Source organism: Medicago sativa, chromosome 1 (assembly GCF_051527215.1).
Source record: "Medicago sativa cultivar Bolivia chromosome 1, Bolivia_mono, whole genome shotgun sequence".
Lineage (NCBI taxonomy): Eukaryota > Viridiplantae > Streptophyta > Magnoliopsida > Fabales > Fabaceae > Medicago > Medicago sativa.
Window position 1 is genome coordinate 52,421,400 of NC_140749.1, and position 12,707 is coordinate 52,434,106.

Below are 12,707 nucleotides of genomic sequence, written 5' to 3' on the forward strand. Positions count from 1 at the left end.
CTCTCTCTCTCTCTCTCTCTCTCTCTCTCTCTCTCTCTCTCTCTCTCTCTCTCTCTGTGTGTGTGTGTGTGATTTATCTATTGCACTCAAACCCTTCAATCAAACTCTGGCTCACTCCAACTCTGATCAGGCTGAACACTTAGAATAAGTTTGAAAAAGCCAACACAATTCAATCGCCCTCTTGTGTTTTTTTCTCACCTTCATAGGATGCAAAAGTTGAGTGTAACATCCGATATAGTAAAGCCTTAAGTTCCTTCTAACAATGTATGGGAATAAGTTCCTTGATTTATTGTGTGTGGCCTGAGTATGTTTATTTAGTTTTATTCAACTAATAAATAATTGAATTTTTGCTAGCTTGTCTCTCCTTTATTTTTACCTCCACGATTAATTATTTCCATGCGTTTTCAACCCAAAAAAAAGTAGTAGTCTTTATATTTACAAAAATAAAATGTCGTTTTTCTAAAACTAAAACAAATTAGGTGTAATATGTTGTTTTTCTAAAACTAAAACAAATTAGGTGTAATATCTTGGATAAAAAATCCGAAGCGTTATATTGAGGAGGCAATAGTTTTAGGTTTATTTGTTTTTGGTATTTCAGTTGTAAATAATGGAATGATTTTGGTTTTAATTGCTTTTATTTTTTGGGTCTTGCTAACCATTGCCCTCAGGGCAATGGTTAAGGAAACTAAAAGTAGTAGTTTTGGCTTTTGCATTGGAAATTACAATTTTTTGACTTTTAGAAAGTTGAATTCAGCACTTTTCACCATTTTCCAACAAATTATTTCTATTTATATTATCTGAACCAATGCCCCAAGGGCACTATTTAGCATTTCCCTTATTTTTATAACATTATCGTGTGTAAAATTAGTGATATTATCGTATGAATCGTTTCAAATATTTTAATATAACCCTCTCAAAAAAGTAGTTTTAATATATAATTTGGTTTAGGCCCAATAGATATATATTTTTAATTTAATCACAAAATTTCAAATTACATGGATATCTCTGTTTTAAGAGAAGATTAGTGTAAGGGAGTGAGTATATTATCACCTTCGGCTCTGCCGTGCTGGATTGGTTTTTTGGAGTCGGGCTGCCTAGTTATTTTAGATCACTTCATTCAGTTTATTTAGTTTATTTATTTAATAAGTGGTTTCGAAACTCAGCATTCTTTTTTTACAGCTTACCTGATCTTCTATGTGTTTGGGTTGTGTGGAATAACGTAATAGTAGATTATTTAAGAATATAGAAAATTTCATACCTCAGTTGCTGGATAAAGTAAAGTTTTATTCCTTTTGGTGGCCAAAAGTTAAGAATGTCAAATTTGTTTTCGGTGTTCAGAGGTGGTGATCGAGCCCGTTAATCTATTTGGGCATCGACTAATTGTTTTTTTGTAATTTTTGACTGACTACTTGTAAATTTTAAAAAGAAGTGTTATTAGATTTCATTTTTCTTGTTAAAAAAAAATATGAAATTTCAATACTAGTAAAGTTAGATAGAGTTTCAATTGTGAAATTTTCTCTCAAATTATGTGAAATGATGAAGTGCATCTTAAGTCCATTGCTCCAACGGTTTCTTAACTGTTAACAATACTATTCTCTTATAAACTTGACTTGTGAATCGAGAGTCAACATTTTGAAAGGCTAATTCAAAGAATACGAAATGAGTGTGAGTGGTGTAGTTTGAGGGAAACACGTACTCCTTTGTGATATATTAGGTGTTTGAATTTGACTAAATCAATCTACTCATGTAAGGGACACCAGTTTGAGGAATCCAATCATCACCACCACAAAGTTAGACACTCTGAAATTTGCTGCATCAGTGGCACCAATAACATGATAACCAGGCCATGTTACTCTATTTGCAGTGCTTGAACCTGCTCCTCTATTATCATATTCTGCATAATATAAAGTGCTCAATGCAAAATCACCTTTCCATTCACGCCAACCAGGGGTTTACGAAACTATCCATAAAGGATTGCATATAAACTGTTCTTAAATATTCTTTCCATGGTCTCCCTAGGTATGTTTGAACAGTTCCAACTTTAGGAGCCAAATCATCTGCTGGTTTAATAGTTGCATTTTGTATAGAAATTCCTGTGTTTTGATTTGGGTCGGTTCGACCTTGAGCTGTGATAGGATTGAATTGTCCACTTAGAGGAAGGCGAGAATATATGTTACAATTTTGCAAAACAACTTCACCATTTCCGAATATGAAGTCAACTGTTCCATAGATATCACATTCTCTATAAAATTGCCTCATAGAATGTGTATATAGTGTGTCTTGATACCCTTCAAAGCTGCAACTATAAAAGGTGGACATGTCTGCTCCACTTCTCAGTGCAACTGCTTGATGTTTTGCTGCTCCAGCGGTGTTGCGAAATGTTATGTTAACTGCCACGAACCCTTGAGCAACCACAGCTGCAAATCCATATGAAGCATCAAGTTGTCCCTCAAAAAAAAATGAAGCATCAAGTTAGTGAAATTGTTGACGTATAAAGTATCTTCATGCATGCATGCCATAAGTCATGACATAATATAGGTTAACAATTTTTGTGTGATTAATTGCGGACTACAAAAATCCGATGTTAAAAACCAACCAAAATTATCAACCGTTATTCAAACCAATTTTGCAAAATAGATTACTAAATAATTTTGTGATTTGATGCCATTACGCTCTAGATTCAGCAAAACAAAAAATTATGATTTGGTCACTAAATGAGTTGTGAATATGTAGCAATTTCTTGCAGTGGTCTATTTAATATGTCTAAGTATTAATTTTTCTTACCGAAGGTGGCTGAATTGAATGTTGTGAAACCATCGGCGACATTGCGATTGCCTGTGATAATTGTTTGATTTATTCCATCTCCAATCATCATTAAGTATTTCTTCTTTTTGTCAATAGAGACATACTCTTCATACACACCTTCAGTGATAAAAATGAGGAAGTATCCATCACTTGCAACTGTGTTATTTGGTGCAGCAGCTATTGCATCATTGATAGTGGTAAAGTTTCCACTTCCATCTTGACTAACAACAACAATATCACTAACCAAAATACTATCTTCATCAGTTTGAAGTAGTTTTCTCCCTTGAATCGTAAATAGCACGTGCTTTATTTGACATCTTCAATGGTAAATTACCATTTTTGAAATTCAAATGTCTCCCTTTTTGTGGCCATGACGTTCTTATTTTATTCTCGGGCATCCAGCCCTTCAGGAACAAGGCTATGAAGCTTTATGTCATCAGATAGAGATAATGACAAGTCATTTTTCACTCTTTGATCAGAAGCAGTGGTGTTTAGACCATCCAAACATGTTTGTTGGTTAGTCAAAACGGCGCTGAGGAATGTTTCAAAATCCTCGGCTTGAGAAGTCGGAAGAATGTTACTAGATTGATTTGTTGTGCCATAAGTGTTTGATAAGTATTCAAAACTTAGGTTAGCAAGGTATTTACAATCTTCAAGAGCGCGAATTGTGGATTGAGACAAAGACGAACTACCTTGAAGATATGAGTCCAATAAGTTCACAAACTTACGGGATTGGGATAAGGACTTTCGAATAGAAATGCGACCAAAGTCATATATGTTTCAATTTTCACTACCAAGAACGGTTTTACAATAAGCAGGGTTTATGGTACCCTTGCAAATGGTTTCAGGTGGAACATTATTTGCTACACACAATGATACAAAGAACAAGATTGAAAGTAGAAAGGAAACATACAACTTCATAAAGTTGAAGTTTTTGAAAGCCATTGGTAGTTGGATGAATGGATAAAAGGGTTGTTATAGCTAGATGGATGAATATAAGATGCATGGCTTCTAGGGTTTATATAGTAGCTATGAAGATTTTTTGTCACATTAATATAATATCATTAGTGAGAATGAAGAAAAGTCAACTATATTCTTAGTAGCTAGCTACAAGGAATTTGTCTTAATTTTGTATCTTTGATGTTGATATTTTGGCTGCCGTGAATGGATTCACCAATACCAACCTACTATTATGTATATTTAATTTCATTAGAGATTTAGTATGAACTTAAACATTCATCAAGTTCAATGTAATGGTGTATGTATACAAATAGTCCTTGGGATTTTAGTTCCTTTGAGCTTGATTTTCTTCTGAAATTTTTCTGGGATTCTTGTTGTTGAAGGTTGATGGAGATGATATGAAGATGAAAAAAAGGAGAAGAAGATGAAGAAAACCTAACGTTTTTGAATTAAAACTAATGGAAAGGACCAAAATGTGTAACAGAGAGAAGTTAAGGGACCAAAATAAATCGAATTTTAGTTAAGGGACTAAAGCGATACTACCTAAATAGTTAAGGGACCAAAAATGCAATTTAGCCAATATTCAAATAATACTGTGTGGACGCCATGTATTATTTCTCGAGGGATGTTTCTAATTATAGCGCTACTACATATTTATACGTACGAACCTCCTTGTGCTAAGTTTACTAAAATAATATAGGGGCGCAGTAGTTGATTATAAATCCATTTTGTATAGTATTATATTAAGGATTAAGGATATATCATTTGGTTCATCAAGATTTTCTTAATTTCTTAGTGATGCACAATATCGATTGCAATCCAATGGTTCTACGTTCCAATGGTGCCTGCCAAAATAAATAGTCAATGACGCCTACCAATGAAAATAGTAATGGCAATATATCCAATGGTTCTACTTTCCTATTTGTTAGTTGAATTTCTCACTATTGGATATTGATGAAAATTGTTGAGAAGATTCAAACCTTACCCAACTTTTATTTTTCGTTATGTTGTGTTTTACTCAATTTTTTTTTGAATATAGATATTCTAAAATTAATTTGTTCGCAAATTAGTGAGTTGGGTTGCTGTTAGCCTGCATTTTCGACAAACTAAATTAAATGCAGTCAACAGAGTTTGACTTTGCGTTTCGAAGGAAAGGTTAATATGTTCGACATCATAATACATGAAAGATCAATTATTGTTGCTTTGTCGAAGATATGTACTTATCAAGATTCTGAATTACGAAGATCATGGTTCGACAAGTGAGAAGATGTCGAAGGAAAGATAGGTTTTAGATAAGATTCAAGTAATGGATACTATTAAGGAATGCTTTTGTAATTCAAATCGAAGAGGTGTTTCAGACCGTTAGTGGTATATATAGTTTCAAATATCTGTATATAAATAGCAGTTTCTCATGGAAAAACAAGTCACAATTCAACCATACAGAAAACTTACACTCAAACTATCCGCATTTAGAGAGAAACGAGTTACTAGTTAAAATATATGAATTTGTGTACCAATTTACTTTCAATCAATGCAATTTAAGTTTGTTTTCTTAAATTCCTTCGCAATTTACTTGTTCCTTTAAGCATTTTTTTCCTTTGTTACTGGAAATAACATCGACGGATTTGACCCTGTTAAATTCGACAGTTATCTTCATTGTTTTAATAAGAACATCAAGAATATTCATCAATTTCTCGAAAATAACAAACACAATATGTCCTAAGATTTACTATTGATCTTGCAAGTAATTAATTTTAAACCAACAGTTGTTTACAAAAAATCACGGTAAACAAATTGGCACGCTGTTAGCTGGTAATTTAACCAGACTCATTTAATGCGGTCAACATTAGTTGATTTTTATCTTTGCAGGAATCGAAGTCTTTTTCTTTAAATTTGAGGAGTTCGACGAGGTGTGGAAAGATCTAAAAGCCTTAGAGTTCGACAAGACATGAGTCAGGATGCAATACTGTCGAAGCCAAATATTTTCCTTAAGGCGGGAAGATTTCAAATTTCAAAGAGAAGCGGTTTCCTTAATGGAAATGTGGGAGACAAGCGGTTGTCTACATGAAGAAAGTGCTGATCGTGGGATTATGCTTTTTCTAATTATTTTGCTATGTATAAATAGTAATTTTCCATAGGGAAAACAAGTCAAGAATCACCTATACAAAATTCTAAAACACTCGAGGTACCGACAAAGAGTCATACAGAATGTATGTAAAGGATTTTTCGAACCACCTTTATTTTTAATGCAATGTAATTTATCTTTCCTTTAAGTTGCTGCAAATTTAACTTTCAACACCTTTATCTTGCATTTACAGCGTTTTAAAACCTTTTTCTGTCGAGAGACGCCATATGGTCTCGTTCTTTTCATTAAGCAACCTATGAACTTGATGAACATGAGCACTTAGTAAAATAACAACTCTCACTAAGCACCAAACTAATCCTCAACCAATTTACAAAATTACCCCTACTCTCAAAATGACCAAAATGCCCGTAAGTCCAAAATGACTAAAATACCCTTCTAACACCGAATTCTACAATTCCCAACCAAAAATACACACAGAGGCAAATAATCACATAAGAGCACATATAACACACATAAATAAATAATAAAATAAATCTAGCGAAAATTGGGCTGTTACAAAATTTATTTAAATGGTTGATCTATTTTACCAAGTCCTTTATCATATGCGCGTGTTGATAATATGCTTAAGATATCAAGGTGTGAATATGGGCCTGTTTGGATTGGCTTATTTTGAGCTTATTTGAGCTTATCTACTAACATAAGTCTTTTTAAAGACGTTTGGATAAAGTAATAAAATCAGCTTAACATAATTTCATAAGCTGCTTATGTTATATATTAATAAGCCTTAATTTTGTGATTATCAAATTGCTTATACGGAGCTTATGGAAATAATGAACTCAATTCGATTCTCTCGTTCCACTTTTTCCCAAACCCATAATTTTTTTTTATAATATTTTTCTTTTGCGGGGGTGAGTAGATAGAGAGTATCTAATATATTATATATGGATTTTGCTAGAATACATCTTTTACGAAGATGTCTTTTAGCAAAGTTATAACTAAAAAGTGGATATCATACCTTGATGTGTGACTTGCTAAAAGATACCTCTAAAGGGTGTCTTCTAGCAAAACCCATTATATATATATATATATATATATATATATATATATATATATATATATATATATATATATATATATATATATATAATGTATCACACGTAACAAGTTATTTATTTTATTTTTTTTTAAAAAAAAAAGCAACAAACGTAATTGGCCTTTGTTCTCATACACATTTTCTTTCCTTCAGGATTCTTGTTAACACATTTGTTTTATCTTTATGCAAATTTAATATAGTAATAAAGCTGAAAAAAACAATATAGTAATAATATATATATTGGTTGTGTTAACTTGTGCGCTTAGGGCACAAGTTAAGAAGCTAAAAATGGAAGTAAAACATAATTTCTATCTTAAAAACATAAGATTTTAAATTTCTAAAACATAGAATGCACAATTCCCAATAAAATGTTTCTATATTTAATCTCTTAACTTGTGCCTTAAGGGCACAAGTTAACATTTCCCTATATATATATATATATATATATATATATATATATATATATATATATAAAACATATTTTGACATTTCATTATTGTTAATTACTAAAAAAAAATAATTCATAATTGCTTTTGTAATCACACATCCAAACACTTTGAATTTATATAATTACTTTTTAGTGTACATGTCCAAACATAAAGAGCTTATTGAGTATAAGAACTTATGATGTAAACTCTAGTTCTATAGGCTCTAATGCTCTAAGCACATGTATAAGCTATTTATCCAAACGGGGTCTTATTATAATGGTGATATTTATTATCCGTAAATTTTTTATTGTCATTTATGTCATTATAACTTTTATCATTATTAGGAAAAATGACAACTACTATAAAAGAATATAACTATTCATTTATAATAAAATATTATAATAATATAGTTTTGATTGAAATTACAATCTTTATTTTGAAACTTATTTTATGAAAGTCATATTGACTATGTTTGCGGATATACTATTACAAGGATATTTTCGAAATTTGAGGCAGTCGGTTGGATTACAATTTTTGATAGCAACAACAGTACAATCCGTTTGAGACACACCGTCCAGCATGATAGCTCCTTGAATTACAATATTTGAGGCAGTCGGTTGGATTACAATTTTTGATAAAACCGCAATTAGATCCAAAGTTAGCACCTATTTTACAGAAAATTAAACATTGTTAGACACATCATCTAATATTTTGAATAAATATTTCATGTTTCAAAGATATTATAGATTTTTCCATAAAATCCTACAACTTAAAGATTAAAATGAATAAGGAAGTTTTGCTAAAAAAAATGACAATAAAAACATATTCATTTAAAACATTACTATCATATTCTGCAAATACAAATCATTTCGTTGAAAACATAACAAAGGTTTCATTGTGGAACTAGATTGTTACCTGCAATTTGAACTGAAGCAATGCACATAATTGCAAAGGTAAACATGAGAAGAGTCATGCGGGTTGCCATTAGTTTTTGATAGCTTGTAAGTAGTAACACCTTACAATAGGCTATATATAATGACAAGGAAAGTCAATGCAATAAATTAAAGGGTAATGCTTCCGGTGCCCGGGGCATTAAGGAACAATAAATTATTGGGTCCCACTTGTTTTATCTCAATCAAAGTGATAATAATGACATAAAAAACTTCAATGTGCATTTATTTGTTTGTATATTTTGTCATATACTTATTTTATATGTATTTATTTGTTTTATATGCATTTATTTGTTTGTATATTTTGTCATATACTTATTTTATATGCATTTACTTGTTTTATATGCATTTATTTGTTTGTACTATATTTTTTAAAAACAAATGCACAACATGTCCGAGGATTTCTGATTTGATTCTGCTTGTAATAATCAAAATCAGCCCGTATTGTTTACCAAAAATATTCCAAAACAAATTGGCACGTCCAGTGGGACCCTGTTTGTGCATCATTTTCAAAAACGTTTTTCAAAACCTTTGGAATAAATTGCCATAATATTCCAAAACATTTCTTGTGAAAACTGTTTTTATGAAATTTAGCAACTATTTTTAGTAAACTTTTTTTAAATAAAAAATTCGTATTTTTGTGTATGCATTTAAGAACTGGTAAAGCCTTGAAGATAATGACTAAATCCGCCAATACTGGTGCTTCTATGTCATCACAATCCTCTTCACAAGCACAATCTACACGGGCATCCGCCCCTTTAGTGGGTGCTAGTGTACCAACAACCACCGTGGAGGAAACCATGGCCATGCCGGTTTCGACGGAAATGAGAGTAACCGCTTCCACAACCACTCTTGCTATAACCGCTACAATGACACAACCAGAAATGGGGACCATTGTGCCACCATTTACTGTTGGTGTACCCGTGTCTACAAATATCCCTGTCTCTCATAACCCTTATGTCAGGGCTAGATTTGTTGATAGGGTCGTAAATATGCAGAACTTCTCTAAGGACTAACCGTCCCGTATGCCAACTTCAAAACATCCAACAACAAAACATCAGAGCACATAACAACATAGCCAATTTGGTTGAAAATATTATGGCTCAAAATGGCTTAAACGTGGGTTTACATAGGCCAAACTTCGTATCTCCTTTGTCAGAATATGTTCTAGCAACTAAACTTCCTAGGGGTTATAAAATTCTTAAGTTGACAACGTTTACTGGTGATATCATCAAATCTACGGTCGAACATATAACACGATATTTGACTGAGGCTAGAGATATTGCAAACAATGAGAATTTGATTTTAAATTTCTTTCCAAATTATCTAACAAAGAATGCCTTTACGTGGTTCACCACGCTTGCACTGCATTCCATTCAACATTGGACTCAATAAGAGAGACTATTCCATGAACAATTTTACATGGGCCAATCTAAGATAAGTCTAAAAGAATTGACGAGTGTCAAGAGACAAACAACTTAATCCATTGATGCTTATTTGAACAAATTCAGATTGTTAAAGGCAAGGTGTTTTACTGAAGTGCATGAACATGAGTTAGTCGAAATGGCCGTTGGTGGCCTAGATTATTCCATCAGGAAGAAATTAAACATTTAATACTTGAGAGGTATGGCCCAATTGGCTGATAGAGTTCGACATGTCGAAAGCTACGCACATGTGTAACATTTTTCCAAGAGCACGTTGAACATACCAATCAGACATATGGAAAGTAAAGCCAAGCAACCGTCAGGCTGCTGACGTTCCGTCTAAAGCATTAAATGCCAACTACTCCCCCTATCTCACAATCGAACACCGCCTACCAACGGGCAAATCCAAAGTTTCCTAACGAAATGCGACCAAGGTTCTTTGGCTTAGATCATTAACAGATGCCATCTCCTTACGGGCAGACTTAAGCTCCCTAACTTAACGCATTGAGGGCCGCCGAACAAAGGCTTCGCACTCAAAGGAGCATGCCAGCTTGCGTGAACCGTGCCTCACAGGAGCACGCCTCATCGCAGGGATCACGCTACATGTGTCCTTCCCCGCTCCTAATCACACGTCGCATAACCCGGAGATGGTTATGACCAATACGCGCCTATATAAGGGTGAACTTGCTTAACCTTCATGGTACACATCACTTTTCACAACACTTCTTACACTCTATTTTTCAATTCAATTGCTGCAGACACCTTTCGTTCCATCTTAGAGACTCATCACCGCTGTACCGGAAGTCGTTATCAATTCATCGGAGCATTCTCTGCCGCCATTGCGATTTAATCGTTCTCACCGGACAAATCACACAGTGTGTTGAAGAATCAATGCACATCAAATTTGATGACAAAGAGCCTGGAAATGAAATTTCAGAGCTAGTTCAAAGTTTTGCAGATATTCAGATATCTGAAGAACCTAATTAGACTTTAGAGTCTGATGTCATGCATGAGAGTTCAGAAGCTGAACCAACTCCAGACGTTCATCAAGATGAAGAAGCTTCTAATGAAGCTCATGATGGTTTGCATTAAGCAACTCAATCCAAAAGCACATTCAAATACAAGTCGTCAACCCAAGAAGATCTAATCATAGGAACTAAAGACAGTCCTAGGAAGACAAGATCATCCTTTAGACAAGAAAATTCAATGTTAGGATTGTTATCTGTGATTGAACCTACTTCTGTTGATGAAGCACTTTCATCTGATGGATGGATAATTGCTATGCAAGAAGAACTTAATCAGTTCCAAAGAAATGATGTTTGGGCTCTGGTAGCCAAACCATGTCAGAAGAACATTATAGGAACAAAATGAGTATTCATAAACAATCTTAATGAACAAGAAGAAGTTTTTAGAAACAAAGCAAGACTTGTTGCATAAGGATACAGTGAACAAGAGGGTATTGATTACACCAAAACATTTTCTCCATGAAATTTTGGCACACAGTAAAGATGTTATACACGATGTCAAGCCAAGCGAGATGTCAAGAATGATGTTAAGACATCGTGACAACACAGATAACAAACAACAACTTGAATAATAATGGCAGGAAGTAAAAAACACAAGTAGTTTGTTAACCCAGTTCAGTGCAACGTCACCTACGTATGGGGGCTACCAAATCAGGAAGAAAATTCACTATAATTGTATTAGTTTGAAGCATACATAAAAAGTATCTCCAATCTACTAGCTTCGAGCCTAATCACTACCTGATAGAAGGTTGGCAAGTGCACCAAATACTATCGAAGTAGTAAAATTATCGATCCCACGAGGACTGTTTTTAATCTCAATAATTCAATTATGTTGGAACTTAGGATGTATTAAATTTATTTTGGTTTGCCCCTAGGCAGTAGATTGGTTTGATTGAATAAAAGTAATGACAGAAAAAAAATTTGGTTTTTAAGAATAAGAGAGAGATAAGTTTAGGTCTTTCGAATCATCTATGTTCCCCTAATTGGTATACTACACCTATTCTTATGAATGATTTTCTAATCGCACGATAGTTAACAAAATAGTCATAATCAATCCCTTGAGTTAGGACCCTCTTCTCAAACTACAGCCCCTAATTCCTTAGGTGGTCTAATAATCTTTGAAGTTTTAAGCACGTTAACCTAATATCACTAACAAACGATTATCCATTCCTAGACTAACCATGTTTATTAGAACAATTCAATTAGGTCTAAGTCAAAAGATATGGTCAGTAGTCATTCGTTCTCACTAAATCATGTTTATATTTGATCAGGATATAAAAAGCATTAAGAACAATTGAATTGAATAAAGACTAGATTATCATTCATAATAAATAGAGTTTCACAGCAACATGTTTCAATTAGGGTTACAAAGAATCATCTCAGACCTAACCTCTAATGGATTTAGCTACTCATAATGATGTTTACAAATAACATAAACATTAGAGGAATTAAAACATACATAAACTAGTAAAGATTGAGGAAATCGTCCCGTTCTTCAGTCTCCAGGTCTGCAATTCGCACTTTCTCTCTCCAGAATTCGTAACCCTTGTTTTTGGAATAGACTTCAGCTTAAATAGGCACATAAATTTGCCCAAATCGTGTCACTTTTTAAGTAAATCGTGACACATTTTCACTTTGTGGAGCAAGAAACTGAATTAGGGTTTCACCAAATCGTGTCACGTTTTACCAATCATGACACGTTTCTTGAATGTCGAATCAATGCTTCTAGCTTCAACCAAATCATGTCACGTTTTCACCAAATTGTGACACGTTTTAGTCTTTGCATTTTCTTCAGTTTTTCTGCTCTTTTTGCTGCATAAGTCTCCTTGTGAACTCCAATTTGTGATCAAAATACTTACAAAATTACGTAATGACGAGATATCATCACAACCCCAAACTTGAACCATTCCTTGTCCTCAAGGAATTTACTTGGAAA

General features: G+C 33.3%; 1 long non-coding RNA gene and 1 pseudogene across 2 annotated transcripts; both read right to left on the reverse strand.

Annotated features, from left to right (window-relative positions):
* Window positions 1-1,604: 1,604 nt before the first annotated feature.
* LOC146955262 (putative pectinesterase/pectinesterase inhibitor 7) lies at window positions 1,605-3,859 on the reverse strand (annotated as a pseudogene). The gene is made up of 2 exons (XR_015008818.1): window positions 2,785-3,859; window positions 1,605-2,417 (listed from the first exon to the last, which is right to left on the reverse strand). The product of XR_015008818.1 is annotated as a putative pectinesterase/pectinesterase inhibitor 7 (transcript).
* A 3,891-nt stretch (window positions 3,860-7,750) lies between these two features.
* On the reverse strand, window positions 7,751-8,373 carry LOC146955263 (uncharacterized). The gene is made up of 2 exons (XR_015008971.1): window positions 8,288-8,373; window positions 7,751-8,037 (listed from the first exon to the last, which is right to left on the reverse strand). It is a non-coding gene; the product is annotated as an uncharacterized LOC146955263 (long non-coding RNA).
* Window positions 8,374-12,707: the final 4,334 nt, after the last annotated feature.